General features: G+C 35.2%; 1 non-coding gene across 1 annotated transcript; it reads left to right on the top strand.

Moving 5' to 3' along the window:
* The first annotated feature begins 3,668 nt into the window (after positions 1–3,668).
* Positions 3,669–3,775, top strand: LOC128290829 (small nucleolar RNA R71). Its single transcript, XR_008280614.1, has one exon. It is a non-coding gene; the product is annotated as a small nucleolar RNA R71 (small nucleolar RNA).
* Positions 3,776–7,376: the final 3,601 nt, after the last annotated feature.

The following is a 7,376-nucleotide window of genomic DNA, read 5'->3' on the forward strand; positions in this document are numbered from 1 at the left end:
TCAGTTGAATTCTCAATGTATGATTACTTATGGATTATTTTGAGATATTTTCTATAGAGATTATAAGTTAAGAAGAATTTACTTTGATTATGAGTTGAGAATTTTGCTTGAGGACAAGAAAATGCTTAAGTGTGGGGGTATTTGATAAACTGTAATTTAAACATATTTTTACCCCATGCTTAACACATTTTATGGATGATTTTTCCTTAGAATTGGTGAATTCGTTGGTTCTAATGCCTTAATTCCATGTTTTATACTTAGGTGAGCATAGAAGAGCGAAAGGAACGAGAAACGGGCCAAAAATGGAGAAAATAGGCCAACATACGAAATCAACACGGTCTAGACTTCCTCACAAGGGCAGACCACACGGCCATGTCAATTTGGCAGAATCAAAGCACGACTCACATGGGTAGAACACACGCCTGTCCATTCTAACAGCTCAAGCACGGCCTGAAGTAATCACACACGGGCATTCCCTGCCGAGCCCAAGTTGAGTCCAATTCAGAAAAGGCTAATTTTGAGGGCTTTTAGGCATTCTAAAGCCTATAAATACACCTTAGAGGAGGAAGAAAGGAGAGACATGGAGAAAGGTAGGCAGGGAACTGCTCAAGGGAAGCCGATTGATCCATCTCAAAAGCCAGATTCACCATCAAGACTGAAGATCTCTCCTCAATTTCCCTTCAGGAGTTTTGGGTTTTCTTTATGTTTTGTATTCATTATTCTTCTGAGATGTTTTCCTTTTTAGTTATAAACTAAATCCCCTAAATACCTAAGGGGAATGAAACCTAAGACGAATCTTGTTATTATTTTCTGAATTGTATGATAAATATTTAACTTGTTCTTAATTATATGTTCTTAATTCTTGTTTTGATATCCCAGGACACTGATTCAAGATAAGCTCTTATTCAGAGGAGGAATAGACCTTGTCTAAGAGTACATTTGTCATAATTAAGCAGAATTGATTGCATGCCTAGAGATAGGGTGACAAGATTTTGCCGGATTAGGGTGAAACCTAATAAGGAGATTCATAGATCGAGTTAATGCAACCCTAGGGTGTTAATTAGAGAAAAGTCTCAACTATTCAATCTAGAGATTAGACGTTATTATTCTTGAATAGGGATAATAACATAACTTGGGGATCTCTACGAAACAAGTTAAATGAATAAATTGTCCGATTCAGAGTCAAAATAACAAGTAAAGTCTAGGTGGATTCTTCCTTAGATATTGTCTTAATTCAATCGTTTTTCCAAAAGTAATTCCCCAATTCTATTTTCTATGAATTCTTTGTTTAGATAATTAGTTAGTTAAAACAAAACCCCTTTATTCTTAGGCTAGATAATAAAAAGACTGTCCTTACTAGTACTTTTAGTTCCTTTGGGTTCGACAATCCGGTCTTGCTCAAATTATACTACTGTTCGATAGGTACACTTGCCTACATCGCGATAATAGTTAGTTTCAAGAACGATTAATTATAAATATATAAAACTTACCTGTCATGAAAATTGTGATCATGTTACCAAAAATAGAAAAATCATCCATGAAAACCTCAACAAAATTTCCAACCGTATCAGTAAATATTGCCATTATGCATCATTGAAATGTTGCATGTGCATTACATAAACCAAAAGGCATTCGCCTAAAAGCAAACGTACCATATGGAAAAGTAAAGGTTGTTTTATGTTGGTCCTCCGGAGCTACAACTATTTGGTTATATCCCGAATAGCCATCTAAAAAATAATAAATTCATTACCTGTCAGTCAATCTAACATCTAATCCATAAAAAGGCAACGGAAAATGGTCATTCTAAGTGGCTTTATTCAATTTTCTATAATCAATATAGATTCTCCAACTAGTAACAATTCTCGTTGGAATCAACTCGTTACGCTCATTTTTAACAATCGTGATTCCACCTTTCGTCGGCACATATTGAATCGGACTTACCCACGAACTATCTGAAATAGGATAGATGATTCCTGTATCTAACCATTTGATCAATTCCTTTCTCACAACTTCTTTCATAATCGGATTGAGCCTCCTTTGCCCATCAATTCGAGCTCTTTCACCTTCTTCTAAAATAATTTTATGCATGCAAAAAGAATGGCTTATACCTCAAATATTAGCTATGGTTTAACCAATTGCTTTCTTAAATTTCTTTAGAACAACAATTAGTTGCTCCTCTTGATCTTTCGTCAGTTCTGCTGAAATAATCATAGGCAAAGTGGAACAATCACCTAAATAAATTTATTTCAAATGGGAAAGAAGTACTCTTAGTTCGAGTTTAGGTGGTTCTTCAATTGACAACTTAGGTTGCACAAATTCTCTAGCTTCTAACTCCAACAATTCAAACCGTGTGGATTGAATAAAATTTCTCGGATTAGCTTCCATCAAAGCCATATTTTCTTCACCATTCTCATCCTCCAAATGGTCAAGATCTAAGGCTTTCTCCAAAGGATCTTCTTCAAAACTGCTTTCCAATGAAACCAAAGTTTCTATCTCTTCTATAACTGAACACTCTCTGCCAAATTAGAAAATTTCATCGTTTTAAGAATGTTAAAGGTTACCTGATCATCTTGAGCTCGCATGGGTGAGTTTACCATTCTACACATCAATTAATGTTCTTTCCGTAGCTAAGAAAGGTCTCCCAAGGATGATCGACACTTCCTTATCTATTTAAAATCTAAGACAATGAAATCAGCAAGAAAAATAAATTTATTGACTCTTACCAAAACATCATCGATTTTTCCTTCGGGATATGCTAAAGATCGATCCGCTAGCTAAAGCGTCATAGTTGTAGTTCTTCATCTATCCCTAACATCTTGAAAATAGACTTAGGCATCAAGTTGATACTCGCTCCTAAGTCACACAAAGCTTTACCACAGTAAGATTCACCAATGTTACAGGGTATAGTGAAGCTTCCTAGTTCTTTCAATTTCGGTGACAGTTTGTTCTACAGGAACGCACTGCACTCCTTCGTCAAGGCAACAGTCTCATACTCACTCAGCCTTTTCTTCTTGGACAATATATCCTTCATAAACTTCACATAATTCGACATCTATTCTAAAGCCTCCACCAACGGAATATTGATGTGTAACTTCTTCAGAACATTCAAAAACTTCTTGAATTGCACCTCCTGTTTCTGCTTGTGTTACTGCAATCTTTGCGGATATGGAGGTGATGGAACTTTCGGTTGAATTAGATAACTCTTTTGAGTAGGTAAATCTACATCCAAAGAAGATGTTAAAGTATCTGAATTCACTAAGTTAGGATTTACCTTGTCAGTCTTTGCAGATTCTGATTCCTTTGATGCAGGAATTTCAATAGCTGGTTGATTCTTCTCAACAGGCTTATCTTCGACATCAATCAATCAGGTTCCAGAATTCTACCGCTTCATAATGCCACTGCCTTGATATGTTCTTTACCCAAATTTCTTGGATTCTTAGTATCGCTCAGCAAGGTTCCTTGCGGTCTATTACGAAACTCTATAGCTAACTAATCCATTTTGTTTTCCAAATTTTTCAGTGTTGCTGTTTGGCTTGGGATCAAAGCGTCATTCTTTTCCATGTACACTTTCAACAAGTTCTCCAAACTATTTGATGCCTCAGCTTGAGGTGGTCTTGGAGCTTGCTGATTAAACCCTTGAGATTGTCTCCAACTGAATATAATGAGGAATCCCATGATAAGGACACTTATGAAGTAACTCCTTGAATCACTCCTAAGCCTTATACAAAGACTTATTGTCCAATTGTTGGAAAGTTGTGATCTCGTTCCTCAAAGTAGCGTTTTTGCTAGGCGGGAAATCCTTAACCAAAAATCTCTCTGCTAATTCTTGCTATGTAGATATGGAACTTGGTGGCAATGAATTGAGCCATGCTCGTGCTCGATCTCACAACGATCATGGAAACAACTTCAACCTCAATGCACCTTCAGTTACACTGGCTATCTTGAATGAATCACTCACTTCCATAAATAATCAAGGGTGGAGATGTGGATCTTCCGTGGGCATACCACTAAATTGGCCCACCGTTTGGAGTATTTGAAACATCACTGGTTTCAATTCAAATTGGGTAGCCTCAATATCTGGCCTTCTAATTCCTGGATTTAGCTCACTGAAAAGTGGCACAACATATTGTCTGATGCATCAATTCCTATCATCAGAAATAAGGATGGGATTTCGTACATGATCGGCTTCATTACCTTGGTCTTGATTCTGATTTCCAACGTCCATCTCGACTTGTCTTTGAGTTGTTCATTTACGTCTTCTTTGTCATAAAGTTCACTCAATTTCAGGGTCTACAGGGAGTAAATCGATAACCCGATCTATGCTCAGAAACACTTGAAAAGAAAATAAAAAAACTAAAAAGAATAAATTAGTAATGTTATAAATAAACCAAATTGGAAGTAAATATTTTCACAAAAAGAAATGATTTTAACAATAGTTAACAATCCTCGGCAACAGCGCCAAAAACTTGTAACGCGTATGATAAATCGTAATTTATACATATTTTTATCCCATGCTTAGCACATTCATGGATGAATTCTCCTTCGATTTTGTGAATTCGATGCTCTTAATTCTTTAATTTCATGTTTTATACTTAGGTGAGCATAGGAGAATAAAAAGAGTGAGAAATGGGCCGAAAATGGAGAAAATGAACCCACATGGGAAATCAACACGGCCTGGACTTCCACATACGGGCATGTCACACGGCCGTGTCCATTCGGCAGGATCAAAGCACGACTTACACGGTAGACTACAAGCCCGTGCCTATTCAACAGCCTTGACCACGAGCTAGAGTAATCGTACACGGGCGTGTCCTTACCGAGCCCAAGTATAGTCCTATTAGGAAAAGACCACTTTTGAGGGCTCTTAGGTATTCTAAAGCCTATTTAAACACCTAATGAGGCACTCAGAAGGGACACATGGAGTAGGAGGCAAAGAATTACTGAGGGAAAGCCGATTGGTCCATCTCAGAAGCCGGATTCATCGATAAGACTAAAGATCTCCCTTCAATTTACATTCAGGGGTTTTGGGTTTTCTTTATGTTTTGTATTCATTATTCTTCTGAGATGTTTTCTTTTATAATTATGAACTGAACCCCCTAAATACCTAAGGGGAATGAAACCTAAGACGAATCTTGGTATTATTATCTGAATTGTATGATAAATATTTGACTTGTTCCTAGTTATGTGTTCTTAATTCTTGTTTTAATATTTCAGGATATTGATTCAAGTTAATGCTCTTATTCAGAGGAGGAATAAACCCTGTCTAAGAGTAAATTTGTCATAATTAAGCAGAGTTGATTGCACGCCTAGAGATAGGGTGATAAGATTTTTTCGAATTAGGGTGAAACCTAATAAGGGGATCCATAGATTGAGTTAATGCAACACTAGGGCGTTAATTAGAAAGAGATTTCAATTAATCAACATAGGGTTACACATTATTAGTCTCGAGAGATATAATATTATAACTTAAGGATTTCTACGGATCAAGTCAAATGAATAAATCATCTGATTCAGAGTCAAATAACAAGTGAAGTCTAGGTCAATTTTTCCTTGGGTATTGTCCTAATCAATCGAGTTTTCCCAAGAGCTTTCTCCCAATTTTCTCACTGTGCACCCTTAGTTTAGTTAATTAGTTTAGATAAACAAATCCCTTAATTTTTAGGTTAGTTAATAAAAAGAAAGTAATTACTAGTACTCTTGGTTCATTTGGGTTCGACAATCCGATCTTGCTAAAGCTATACTACTATTCGATAGGTATACTTCCTTCATCGTGATAATAGTTTGTTCCAAGAACGATTAATTATAAATACTTAAAACCTGTCACGAATATCACGTATCAAGTTTTTGGCACCATTTTTGGGGAACTAAGTTATTAGGAACACTCGATTCTTATTACTTTAGCCATTTTACTTTATTTGCAATTTAAATTTTTATTTTCTTTTTTAATTTTTATTTTATTCATTCCCAACAGGTTTTTATAGTGTATGACTAGAAGAAACCCGTCGGGACCATTACTGTTTGATAGTGAGATCAATCGCACAGTTCACAAAAATCGAAGAGAAATAAGGCAAAGCTTAAGGTACACAGAAAAAGAGCAATAGGTCAATATTTCAAACACAACCGAGGAGATGGTTGAAAACCAAGAAAATCCGCTACCTCCTGCGATTGCTGCTAATCAGAATCCTACTCCACGTACTATGTATGATTGTGCTAAACCTTCTTTAACAAGAACTGAATCGAGCATAGTTAGGCCTGCTGTTGCTGCAAATAATTTTGAACTGAAACTTAACACCATTCAAATGATCTAATAGTTTGTTCAGTTTGATGGTTTGCAGGACAAGGATCCCAACACTCACTTGGCGAATTTTTTAGAGTTCTCTGACACTTTTAAAATCAATGGCATTTCTGATGATGCCATTCGCCTTCGATTGTTTCAATTTTCGTTGAGGAATTGTAACAGCCCAATTTTGACCCTAATTGGAACAGTGGTTTCGGGACCACGAATCTGAGTCAGAATAATATTTAAATATTATTTTATATGTTTAAAATCTGTGAAGTTGCTTTTGTGATAGTTTCATTTAAAAAGTTTAGTGTTTGGAGGTCGATTGATGAAAAAAGGTTTAATCGCATAAAATGGAAAATTTAAGGGTTAATGTATAAGGGCCAAATTATGATTGTTTTTATACTATGGAATATTAAGGTTGCAATTTGGCCATAAATAGGAATTAGTGGCTAGCCAATATGCCTGAAATAGTGACTTGAATTGTTTAGTATATTTTATGGCATTATGGTATATTTTAATACATGTTAAACTATTATATTTGATAAAAGATGAAAGTGTTCATCTTATTATTTTTGGCTGAAACTAAGAGAAAGAAAAAGAAATTTTAAGCTTTGAGATTTTCGGTCCTTGCAAGTTCAATTAGGTAAGTGATTTGAGTTCGGTTTTTATTAATTTTTACGTTTTTGAGATCGTTGCTTTGAATACTATAAGGCCCATGTTCGAATTTTGAAATTTAATTATGTATTCATGAAGTGTCATTGTTGATAGTTTGATGAAATTTATGTTTGATGTTAGAAAATAAAATAAATGTGTTAGATTAACATATTTTGGTATTGGGATTTTTGGTAATTTTGAGCATTTAAGGTTAAATTGCGAAAATACTAAATTGAAGGACTAGATTGTGAAATTAGTGAAATGGGAGGACTTATGTAAGCCTAGTGAACATTCAGCCCTAGCATTGTATATGCAAATTCTTCATATTTTGTGTTTTGTGAAAATTGGATTAAATTGTAAAAGTACATAATGTTAGGGGTAAATTGCTCAATTGCTCAATTATGTGTATTTGGACCTAAATGAATGAAATTCTATTTGA

This window comes from Gossypium arboreum, chromosome 3 (assembly GCF_025698485.1).
Source record: "Gossypium arboreum isolate Shixiya-1 chromosome 3, ASM2569848v2, whole genome shotgun sequence".
Taxonomy (NCBI): domain Eukaryota; kingdom Viridiplantae; phylum Streptophyta; class Magnoliopsida; order Malvales; family Malvaceae; genus Gossypium; species Gossypium arboreum.